Source organism: Lotus japonicus, chromosome 4 (assembly GCF_012489685.1).
Source record: "Lotus japonicus ecotype B-129 chromosome 4, LjGifu_v1.2".
Lineage (NCBI taxonomy): Eukaryota > Viridiplantae > Streptophyta > Magnoliopsida > Fabales > Fabaceae > Lotus > Lotus japonicus.
Genome location: NC_080044.1, coordinates 26510927 through 26523870, shown reverse-complemented (window position 1 = coordinate 26523870; position 12944 = coordinate 26510927). Strand labels below are relative to the sequence as shown.

General features: G+C 39.6%; 1 protein-coding gene across 2 annotated transcripts in view; it reads left to right on the top strand.

Annotated features, from left to right (window-relative positions):
- The first annotated feature begins 3810 nt into the window (after nucleotides 1–3810).
- LOC130711266 (uncharacterized) overlaps nucleotides 3811–12944 on the top strand; it is an 86015-nt gene continuing 76881 nt past the window's right edge. Inside the window, exons 1-2 of one of the 2 annotated variants that reach the window (XR_009010636.1) lie at nucleotides 3811–4453; nucleotides 5132–5528. The gene's annotated coding sequence lies outside the window, so the exon portion shown is untranslated. Of the gene's footprint in view, nucleotides 4454–5131; nucleotides 5529–12944 lie in introns of those variants that run through there. The other variant, XM_057560811.1, reaches the window with a different exon arrangement.

Here is a 12944-nt window from a genome sequence, read left to right as displayed (position 1 = left end):
CTCTTGCTCCGCCAACGCTTTTTTCACTAACTCCAGCTCAGCGCACAGAACGACAAGCTCTGACTCCTTAGCAATCAGCGCCTCGCCTCGGGCGATCAAGTCCTTCTCAGCTTGCTCTTTCTCCTTCTTGCAAGCTTGAAGGCTTGCATCAAGCTCATCTGCTTCTTCCTTCATCAGCGCCAGCTGATCCTCCAGCTCGCCGATTTTAATCCCCGCCGTGCCAATCATCTTGTCGGCATAGACTTTGTCTTTTCCTGCCTGCGTCGCTAGTTTGTCGAAACGCTTTTCCCAAGCAGCGGCGGCTTCTTGATGCTTAGCACTTTCGGCCTTCAACCGCTCAGCTTCAACGTTGGCGGCATTGAACTTCTCAAACGTGTGAGCAAAGATGCACCCAGCGCGTAGGAGGCAAGCAAGAGTCTCCTCCTTGGTATCATTCAGGCCCCGACTCAAAACTTCTTTTTCTATGACGTCACGGTTGAGACCAGCAAGTAAGAATTCTGAGGGTTCAATGGCGTTGGGGAGCATATTATAATAGCTTGAAGAACCGACCTCGGGAGCAGGGGCTTGTTCAATTTGAGCCGCTTCAGAGGTAGTGGCAGCGCCAGGACGGGATTTTTCCCCTTGATGAGGCGGGGAAGGCATGGAGCCCGCATCACGTGTTGGGGGCGGGCTAGGAGGCGCCTCTTGGTGAGGGGGAGACTTTGGGGTTTCATTTTCTTTTTCCTTCTCTTCAATAGGAGTGTCGGAAGACGCAGCAGCTTTTGTGGCGTTAACGCCGGCGGAGGCGGCTGTGGCGCCAACTGAGGACTCAGCGGCAACAGCAGCGGTCGCACCGGCGGAGGCAGGAGTAGAAGCTGGTACGGCGGTTGGCTCGGTAGCTGCGGCGATGGAGGCTTCAGCGACATTTTTGCCTTTAGGCGCAGCAGCAGTGGTGGGCTGAGCGCCAGGGTTGGATGTGCCGGCGCCGGAGGAGGTTTTGGTCAATCTTCTCCTCTTGGGGGCTTTGGTGCTCTCGGCTTGGTTCTCAGCACCGCCCCGTTTTTTCGCGTCGCCTTCAGTGTTGAATTTTGGGGAAAAGCGAGCCATTCTCCTCTCACGGGCCTTCAGGAGCTCGGCGTTCGTGAAATTCATATCTTCTGTAACAATAAAAAAAACGATCAGTGACAACATAGGAGTCGAGAAAGGAAATGTCAATAATAAAAGTGAGCTATGGGCAACCTAAGTATTTGGGAGTTCTTGAGAGGTCAGCGCCCTCAAGGACTGTTGTGCAGTCAAGGATGGGAAGTGGGGCAAGGAGATCAAGAAAGGCTTTATCGGTGGCGGACAAGGATTCCTCTGAAGGATCGGTGATCCCGTTGGGCTTCTCCGTCCAATAAAGTGGAAAGAGGGCGGTCCCGTCTCTGAGGGTGAATGCCTCTGGGTAGGCGGGATGAACCGCCACACGGAAGTACTTTCGTGCGAAGGAGGACTTCGCGTTACTTTTGTGAGGATGCAAACACTTCCGGCCGGCTCGGGCCTTCAAGGAAATCCATCCTTTGTTTTTGATGGACTTGGAGTCGACGTCGTAAAGGTAGAAGAAACTGGTGGGGGATGGGGCGATGCCGACAGCGGCGCTTAGGATTTCAAAACATCGAATGAAAGCCCAGGCGTTAGGGTGGAGTTGACAGGGAGCCGCGTTGATGTCGCGGAGGACGGTTTGGACAAAGGGCGAGAAAGGAAGCCTGATTCCAAGCTCGCTAAACATGTATTCGTACGCAAAGAAGAAATGGGATCTCTTTACGTCGCCGTCTGGCTTGTGAAGCCAGGGGCGATCCCCGGGACTGCAAACCCAGATCCTGAGTTTGGCGTTAAACTCATCGTCATTGGACAAGCCACCCAGGGAGTTCACGAATTGCACAATGGGATCGCTGTCTTGGAAGATGGAAGGTTGATCTATAGCCTCGTGTTTGGGGGCTACTTGGACTGGAAGGGGCAGAGTGGCGTAGGTTTTTAGTCGGTGAGCTGGGATCTCCGGAACCTCTAAACGGAGGCCGCCGGCAGCGGTGGAGTCAGGGTCGCTTTCGGAGGAGGAAGAAGAGTGATTAGGGGAGGTAGGGTTTGAAGCCATTTTTAGAAGACAGTGAAGTGAAAGAAAGGAAAAGATCAGTATGTGTGCGATGTAAAGATAAGGACAAGGGGACTCACCGGAGTAGGATGTGAAGAGTGGGTAGCGGAAAGGGTGATAAGCGACGGCTCCGGAGCGGAAGTGGGCAGAAGGAGTTTGGTAAGCGATTAGGGAAGTGAGAAGGGTCTCGGAAAGGGATGACAGTGGGGAAGAAGGGTTTTTATAGGAGAAGGGGAGAAGCTGGAAGGGTGACGCGTGTTGGACGCGTGTGGAAGGTTGGAAGTCATGATGGTTTTGGGGAGGTGGGTCGCGTGCAAAGGGGAGTTACTACGCACGATGGGACGGTTATGAAAGGTGAAGTGACGGTTACGGAGAAAGAGGGAAATTGATGTAACCAACACATCACGTGGGGCAGCCACGTGAGGCAGATTGAAATTTGAAAGGGTTTTAAAATAAGGGAAAGCGCGGAAAGCCTCGCCACTATAAGGATCAAACGCCATCGCCTGACGATTGACACCAACAACGAAGTTCAGTCTCTCGCCGGGGTCACCGCCAGTCAATGATTGAATGATCGGCACATGACCCATGCCTGCCACCTTTCCCGCCGGCGAGCGATCATACACCTGCTCCAACTTATCACCAATACAGAGTAGTCGTTCTCGCCGCTTGCGGACTTGTGGACTTGCAAGCTCTGTTCGCTCGTTAAGTCAGTGGATTGGGTAACTGAAATGCTAGTTTCCTTTTGCTCACGCCATGTTGGCGACAATCTCAGCATCTTTTGTGGGTAGATTCCGGTGTACGATAAGACATGTAACAGCGTTTAAAAGACACCCTTGGCTCTCGTACCTCGAGCTCGGTGTCTTGTGGACTAGTGGACTGGGCGAGCCCCTAGAGGGGCAACGCCCAGCATGTATCCCGCCCTGAGGCGGGGCCCTGGACTTCAGATGGGCCTTGATCTCGGAGGCCCAATTGCATTTAAAAGACACCCTTAGCTCTCGTACCTCGAGCTCGGTGTCTTGTGGACTAGTGGACTGGGCGAGCCCCTAGAGGGGCAACGCCCAGCATGTATCCCGCCCTGAGGCGGGGCCCTGGACTTCAGATGGGCCTTGATCTCGGAGGCCCAATTGGCCCAATAGGTAGTACCCAAGCTCTATAAATAGGAGGTAGTTATCAATTGTAAGGGACTTTTGGCTCATTTGATAAAATAACACATGAAATTCAGCATTCTCTCTCTTACTCTCTCTCCCTAGCACAATCTCTCCACCCTTTGGTACTATACCTTCCCTCAATGTTCATTCCCAGAACACCTTTAATCAATGTAAGCAAAATAGATTTGGTAACAGATGATCCTAAATGAGATATAAAGATATATTTAAATTTCATTTTCGATGATTCAATTTCAATATGCACAATACAAACTTTGAAGAAAACTTAATTTAGTAATTAATGTAACGACCTAAATTTTTCCCTCAACTAGAAATAATAGGAGTATTTTAATTAGTATTATTATTAATGCAATTATTATAGTATAATAAAATAAAAATAAAAATCAAGATAAGGATAAGGATGAAATCAAGTTCTAGAGAATTCAAAGGATAAGGATGAGAATAAAAAATTATTTCAGGAAGGACTAAACTGCGAACCTACCTAACTCTGAAGGACCTAACCGTGATTTCAGAAATAGTTTTAATTCAAACTTTGGTCCCTGGTTTTGTCTATAAATACCACCACGAAGTTCAAGTTCAAACCAGCTCAAATTAGAGCAACCCAAGCCTCCAAATCCTTGCTAAACCTTCCCCTCAGCCTCCTAAAGCCTTCCCTAACATCTTCTCCGCCCAAAAACCACCACAAAACACCCAACCGAGCTCAAGAAATTCCGAAACTTTAAGCTCTCGGTTCTCCCTCAAATCTCCATCAATTTTGTCGAACCAAGAGTCTATTTTGCTTCGAATTTCACCAGGAAGCTATTCGTGCAAGAATTTTGAAGTTTGGAAGTCTAGATTTCATTCTGCCATTGTTGACCGGAAAAGCTTCACGGTGTTCATCGTTTTGGCCAAACCAGAGACCTTTTCAGCTACCCACCTATAACATTGAGTTCCTGGGAGTGAGAGGAAGCTTTTCCAATCGGTTTCCACCCTTAACTCCACCCTCTTGCCGGAGCTCCGCCGCCAACCACCACCTTCTCCGGCGAGCTCACCGGAAAACTGCTCAGAACTTGGATTTTCTTGCATAGTTCAAATCCTTGTCTTCCATAGGTTCCATATACATATTCGGTTCGGAAAATTAACTTGGTTTGATAGGGTTTCAAGAGACGAGAAGATAATCGATCGGAGGATTTTTCGAAGAAAGGTAAGGGGGGGAGAATGCTCAACTCATGAGGGAGTATAGTGTGAATAAATAGGTGTTGGACCTCCCTTGGGTCCTATTTGTTTTCAAAAATGATTATTTCAAACGGGATTTATTCCTGAGAATTGACTCGAAGAAGGAGCCTCCGAATTTTTCTTAAACATTTTTTTGAGGCATCCCGATTTTTAAAAGAAAATATTATTTGATCAATTCTCAGAATAATTCCAAGAGATTTCTATTGGCTTGTGGATACTCTATGAGCAGGAAAGGTCAGTGGACCCAACTGGACAGTCAAGGCCAGGCTGTGCCATTGGGTAACGCTGTGAGATCTAGGGGATACCGTAAGGGTTGCGGTCCTTGGGGTGTGGTTAGGTGGGACCTACCAACAGGTGATGATGAGGTTTGTCCCATCCGGAACCTAATTCACACTGCAGGCCCTCCGAGGATCATCTTGCCGAGCGGCTTCTCGGTGACTTTCCTGGAGAATGTTGGGCCCACATCCTCGTCTAGAGTGTGTTGAAATCTTGGATGATTTTGTTGGATGCGTTATTACTTTTTACTGGATTTACTTGCTTATTTATTTTACACTGTTTCTCCTATGTGAGTGTGTTGGATTGCTTCTCACCCCTCTTGTTCTCTGGTTTTCTTGTTTTGATTGGTTGTTCTAATTGAACAACTTAGGGACGGAGTTTGAGGAGAAAGATCTCGAGTGAAAAGTGGTCAAGGCAGGGCAACCTGTAAATAGTTGTAAATATACGGGAGTGTTCGAGTAGAATAAAGACCAGCTGATGGAGGAAAACGTGTACGACTGGACTCGCGCTCTATCAGACTGTAAAATAAGTGTGAAAGCTGTGGTTTTGGTTGTAAACAAGGCAGTCAAAGTAGTCGGGGAAGTTTCAGAGGAGTTCATGCGAGACTTTGGGACGTCTTGTCTAAGGAAAGGAATTGCTTTTAATGACGCTTAGCGCGGCTAACTTTCCTGGAGACGTTCTCAGACTATCAATTGGACATCGATGAATTCTGACCCAAAGGTCTTGTACTTCTTCAAAGTTCATCAATAAAAGTGTTTTTCTCTGAAGATATTCTTATTTTATAGTTAGGTAGGGTGTGAGTTTGGTCGTCACAATTAATGTTTATTTGGTTTTTACTTCGATATCACACTCAAATCGATGCATATGGAAATTATTCTTGCAAAGACTCTCACATTTACTCAAAATGACTTTAATCATTTTTATATACTTTAAAGCTGAATTTCAATTCCAAGTTAAAGTATTCAAATTATAAAATTGCTATAAAGCTAATATAGAGAAGTACAATCCAGAACTGATGTTTATTTATTATTCACGTGCATTCTTCAATTAAATTTCATGATTGTTTCAAATTCATTTTAGACACCATTTCACATATTTACGGATCATTATTGTCCATATAAAAGGTACATTTAAATTCCAATTTATTAATATTTAAGAAAGTAATATTTGGTAACTGATTATCTTAAATGTCATTTAAAGCTTTCTTTAAATTTCACGTTCAATTATTCGAATTCTTTTAAAATAATTCAAATATTGAAGACAAGGTATTATTGTAACTGATATTTCTTTATTCTCTACATAGATCTCTCACTCGAATCAATGTATTTTTTAAATTTATACTAAATGACACAAATTCTAAAATAGCTATAATTATTGAATTTTGTTAAATTTCCTAACTAGTCATTTTTCATGTCCACATATATTTATTAATTCTATGATATCTTTAAATTCATTTAAGTCATTTTATTTTAATTAATTTTAAGCATTACTTAATTCTTTAAAGTTGTATTTAAATATCATTCTGAACTATATCCTAATTATATATCAAGTATATAATTATTGAAGACAACTATATTTTATGACTAACATTTATTTTTATCCACTTGCATTGCTACATTAAATTTCATATCAGATTTAAATTTATTTAAGACACATTAATGTTTGGTTTTGTATTATTATTGTTCACCTTTAATCAATGTAAGCAAAATAGATCTGGTAATTGATGATCCTAAATGACATATAAAGATGTATTTAAATTTTGTTTTTAATTATTCAAATTCAATATGCACAATACAAACATTGAAGAAAACTTAATTTGGTAATTAATGTTTATTTGTTTTTTACTTCGATATCACACTCAAATCGATGCCTATGAAAATTATTCTTGCAAAGACTCTCACACTTACTCAAAATGACTTAAATCATTTTTATATACTTTAAAGTTGAATTTCAATTCCAAGTTAAAGTTTTCAAATTATAAAATTGCTATAAAGCTAATATAGAGAAGTACAATCCAGAACTGATGTTTATTTATTATTCACGTGCATTCTTCAATTAAATTTCATGATTGTTTCAAATTCATTTTAGACACCATTTCACATATTTATGTATCATTATTGTCCATATAAAAGCTATATTTAAATTCCAATTTATAAATATTTAAGAAACTAATATTTGGTAACTGATTATCTTAAATGTCATTTAAAGCTTTCTTTAAATTTCACGTTCAATTATTCGAATTCTTTTAAAATAATTCAAATATTGAAGACAAGGTATTATTGTAACTGATATTTCTTTATTCTCCACATAGATCTCTCACTCGAATCAATGTATTTGTTAAATTTATACTAAATGATACAAATTCTAAAATAGCTATAATTATTGAATCTTGTTAAATTTCCTAACTAGTCATGTTTTTCTGTCCACATATATTTATTAATTCTATGATATCTTTAAATTCTTTTAAGTCATTTTATTTTAATTAATTTTAAGCATTACTTATTTCTTTAAAGTTGTATTTAAATATCATTCTGAATTATATCCTAATTATATATCAAGTATATAATTATTGAAGACAACTATATTTTATGACTAACATTTATTGTTATCCACTTGCAATGCTTCATTAAATTTCATTTCAGTTTTAAATTTATTTAAGACACATTAATGTTTGGTTTTGTATTATTATTGTTCACCTTTAATCAATGTAAGCAAAATACATTTGGTAACAGATGATCCTAAATGAGATATAAAGATATATTTAAATTTCATTTTCAATGATTCAAATTCAATATGCACAATACAAACATTGAAGAAAACTTAATTTGGTAATTAATGTTTATTTGGTTTTTACTTCGATATCACACTCAAATCGATGCATATGGAAATTATTCTTGCAAAGACTCGCACATTTACTCAAAATGACTTTAATCATTTTTATATACTTTAAAGCTGAATTTCAATTCCAAGTTAAAGTATTCAAATTATAAAATTGCTATAAAGCTAATATAGAGAAGTACAATCCAGAACTGATGTTTATTTATTATTCACGTGCATTCTTCAATTAAATTTCATGATTGTTTCAAATTCATTTTAGACACCATTTCACATATTTATGTATCATTATTGTCCATATAAAAGCTATATTTAAATTCCAATTTATAAATATTTAAGAAACTAATATTTGGTAACTGATTATCTTAAATGTCATTTAAAGCTTTCTTTAATTTTCACGTTCAATTATTCGAATTCTTTTAAAATAATTCAAATATTGAAGACAAGGTATTATTGTAACTGATATTTCTTTATTCTCTACATAGATCTCTCACTCGAATCAATGTATTTTTTAAATTTATACTAAATGACACAAATTCTAAAATAGCTATAATTATTGAATTTTGTTAAATTTCCTAACTAGTCATTTTTCATGTCCACATATATTTATTAATTCTATGATATCTTTAAATTCATTTAAGTCATTTTATTTTAATTAATTTTAAGCATTACTTAATTCTTTAAAGTTGTATTTAAATATCATTCTGAACTATATCCTAATTATATATCAAGTATATAATTATTGAAGACAACTATATTTTATGACTAACATTTATTTTTATCCACTTGCATTGCTACATTAAATTTCATATCAGATTTAAATTTATTTAAGACACATTAATGTTTGGTTTTGTATTATTATTGTTCACCTTTAATCAATGTAAGCAAAATAGATCTGGTAACTGATGATCCTAAATGACATATAAAGATGTATTTAAATTTTGTTTTTAATTATTCAAATTCAATATGCACAATACAAACATTGAAGAAAACTTAATTTGGTAATTAATGTTTATTTGTTTTTTACTTCGATATCACACTCAAATCGATGCCTATGAAAATTATTCTTGCAAAGACTCTCACACTTACTCAAAATGACTTAAATCATTTTTATATACTTTAAAGTTGAATTTCAATTCCAAGTTAAAGTTTTCAAATTATAAAATTGCTATAAAGCTAATATAGAGAAGTACAATCCAGAACTGATGTTTATTTATTATTCACGTGCATTCTTCAATTAAATTTCATGATTGTTTCAAATTCATTTTAGACACCATTTCACATATTTATGTATCATTATTGTCCATGTAACACCCCGATTTCCAGGTGTCACTTTAGTAACCAAAAATAATCTTTACGCGGAAAACAGGTAATTTTTTTTTTTTGTTTGTTTCCTTTTAATAAAAGCAATAAAGAAATAAAGACAAAGCCCAACAACTAAACTAACCGATAAACAACATATACAAAGGTACAGCCTCTGCTGCACTATCCCGTCACGCGCACACGCAGTGACTCCAAGGTAGCGTGCCCATAGGCGAATATATACAAACCAGAACTGTACGCAAAAGCATCAAATATACCACTATCCAAGAGAAAGTCGGCCTCAAAATGGCCTCAACCCAAGACCCCTATAGTCCGACAGACTCTCTGTGATCCTCAGCAAGAGAACCACACAAAAAGCCATATATCGGGAACCTACCCGGTCCCAAAAGTAAGACGAATCAGAGCTATGACAGTGACAACCAACTCAAAAGACTCTAACCACCCATACCCCACACTACTATCATCGACCCTCCCTCGATCAGGCATGAAGTCCGGGTCCTCGTCGAAAGCTTCAGTAATAGTCGTTCCGCTCCGGGTCTTTCCCGCACAATGAATCATCACGAACCGGCTGACAGACGCCTGACAGCAGGCCGACCGCCAAAACACAAACATACAAACAAAGCCAAGGCGCTAGGGTCAACTTACAGAATACAATAGATATACAATCAACTTGTGATAAAGGGGGTATATACATAGGTTGTATATATATACATATAAGTTATGTATTGCCTACTCTAAGGTATATACATAGTATGTTCTCGAATCTCCTACACAGTTCAATCATTAATACCTAACGATGTTCATCAACATCAAATCATCATAATCTCAACATATGAAGTTAGGTGATAAGGATAGTCAAACAATGTATCGTCCTCCCAACACACACGTATCCAACTAAACCAATGTTCCCTGTCGTTGCCCTAGGGTAAACGACGATGAAATCTCACGCTTCCATGAAGTCTCACGCTTCAATGGGGTCTTACGCTTTCACGAAGTCTCACGCTTCAGTGAAATCTCACACATTCACGAAGTCTCACGCTTCAGTGAAGTTTCGCGCCTTCACGAAGTCTCACGCTTCAGTGAAAATGCACGCCTCCGCAAAGTCTCCCGCTTCAGCAAAGGTTCCCGTCTCCACGAGGTCTCCCGCCTCAGTGAAGTTTCTGCTTTCACGAAGTCTCACGCCTCAGTGAAGCTTACTCACTTTCACGAAGTCTCACGCTTCAGTGAAGTTCCATGCTTTCACGAAGTCTCACGCCTCAGTGAAGCTCCGAAGGTATATACTGTACCCGAAGGTATATACTGTACCCGAAGGTATATAGATATACTGTACCCGAAGGCATATACTGTACCCGAAGGTATATACTGTACCCGAAGGTATATAGATATACTGTACCCGAAGGCATATACTGTACCCGAAGGTATATACTGTACCCGAAGGCATATACTGTACCCGAAGGTATATAGATATACTGTACCCGAAGGCATATACTGTACCCGAAGGTATATACTGTACCCGAAGGTATATACTGTACCCGAAGGTATATACTGTACCCGAAGGTATATAGATATACTGTACCCGTAGGCATATGTCGATTCGGCGACAAAAGACAGTTAATTATGAAAGGAGTGCGATCACCCTTGATGACTTCTTGAGTCATCTGACTCATCAAATCTCGATGGTCAAAAACTGCTCCGACCCAAACTCAAAACAACCCAAGAGTTAGTGTCGGTCAATACAACACAACTCCACCAACAAGAATACACGAGGGTCTAGTGTCGGTCAATACAACACAGCCCAAACAAAACCCAGAGTCTGTGCCGGTCAATACAGCACGACTCGAACAACACTCCCAAGAGTACTAGAGTACTCGGTGACTTTCAATCATCACCATAGCTCACCTTAGTGGCTTTCCCCAATTCCAAAACTCTCCAAACCCACAACAAAAGCCGACTTTTCCCCGTCTTTCGTAAATATTTTCCCCTTTAGTTCTCCTATGATTATTCGTTTAGTAAAAACGTTTCGAATTGAATTAGTCAAGTTATGAGTTTACTTCTCAAATTCTAAGTCTCCCAGAGTCTCTAGTTTTCGAAATTCTAATCATTCTAAGTTTTCCAAAAACCCTCCAAAAGAAGTTTCCCGGGGAAAGTCTAAGTATTCAAACGAATCCCAACAAATGGCTAAGCCTCAAACCCCTCGTTTGGACTTGCCTAGGGTTGTTCATCCAACCCGAAATGTCAAAGATCACCAGATCAATGAATCTCCACTCCGAAGTCGCGTCAAAACGCTCAATCCAACACAACATCAACATCATAAGTTATGAAAACATTCATAACAATAAACCATCATCATAATCAATATCATAGCAAAGCATAAGTCGAATTTATCGACGCCTATTATGAAATCATAGCTAATATATATGTAAGTTGCCCTAACCTCGAGCTGTTCCAGCTTCGCAAACAAAGTTCTCCTCAAACAATTGCTCTGAGTCTTCCAAAGTTCCCTCAACTGAACCTCGGAGAAAAACAAAGCAGAATCCAAACAAAATCGATTAGTTCGATCGCAAAACAATACATAAACGATAGACAAAGCATTAAAGCTTCAGAATAGGACAATCAGGTACGAAAAGACAAGTTTTCGAAACCGAAAAACTCCCCCCTAAAGGAAATAGTCCACGGCCTCAAAGGAAAAAGGGCTTCGGCTCTTTTTCTTTGATCAAATCAATTCACAAGGTAGTTTTAGGGTAAAACTAAGGCAAAGAAACTGTCAGAACAATTTTCGGACAATCGAGCCGAAATACGACTACGCAGGGGCATTTTGGTCCAAAATAAAGGCTCAAAACTTCAAAGTTATCCGTTCTGAAAACAGATTTGACAGCAACGATCCTCATGACATCCGTGACAACAAATCCTAAAGGCACGAAGTCAGATTATAGCTTTACGACAATAAAGTTTCGAAATGTGAGACAAAAAGAGTTTTGAGTCAATTTTTCAGATCCTGGACAACTGAATCGCAATCAGAGTTTACTGACAGAGGTTTTAGACTCAGGGGAACATAAGGAACATAACCCAAGCGAGAAATCAGAGAAATCGGACAATTTTAGAAAAAGCTCAAAACTTAGAGCACAGAAACGACTTCAGAAACGCAACAGAAACAACAATCAGAGGTAGGAATCGTGTTAGTTACCTTGATACCTAGAAGTAGGGACGAACTGCACGAAGATTGGTCAAGTTTTCGCGAAAATCTCCTCCCCCCTTGCTCTCCACGAATTTGGGCCTCCAATGGTGAAAATGAGAGGATTTTTGCTTTTTCGCGCTATTTATAGGCGGGTGAAATCGCGGGAAAATGAAAATTTCGCGATTCCGATTTTTGCAGCACGATCACCGAGAAATTCTAAGAGAGATTCTGGCGTCAGAAATCCAGAACTCAAAACAAATATCTATGATATGGGAAAAACGATATCGAAAATCTCAAAAGCGGTGTAAGTTAAATCTGTCCCGAAAAACTACTTTTTGCTGTGATCGCCGGACGACAAAACTTCCTTCTGAAGAAAGATTGAAAACGTCGAAAAAAATCTGGCAACACGGACGGAATCTTCGTTAGAAGTTCCGAATAGAAAAAGTCTTCATCCATTGCTCGAAAATAGGGTTTCGAAGCAAAGAAATTAGCGTCGGCGGACATCCGAAAAGTGAAACCTATCGTGCGTACAGTCCAGAGTTCCGAAATGAAACGCTGGTCGATGGAAAAATAAAGAGAAACTTTAAATTTTCCGAGAGTTCGAAATCTCACTCAAAATGTTGCTTTAAGAGCGAAATAGCCTATTCTGGACACGCTCGCCATAAGGCAGGTGTGCAGACGACTCGCACTAGCTCCGAAAGAAACAACGCCACATTCCTCGAGCAATTCCTGAACTTTCTTTTTCATTAATCTTTCTCAAATATCAAACTCCTGTCACACTTACACTGATTCCACGCGTGAGTCGGAAATTAACTTTGTTTCGAAAATCCGGGTCTTACAATACTCCCCT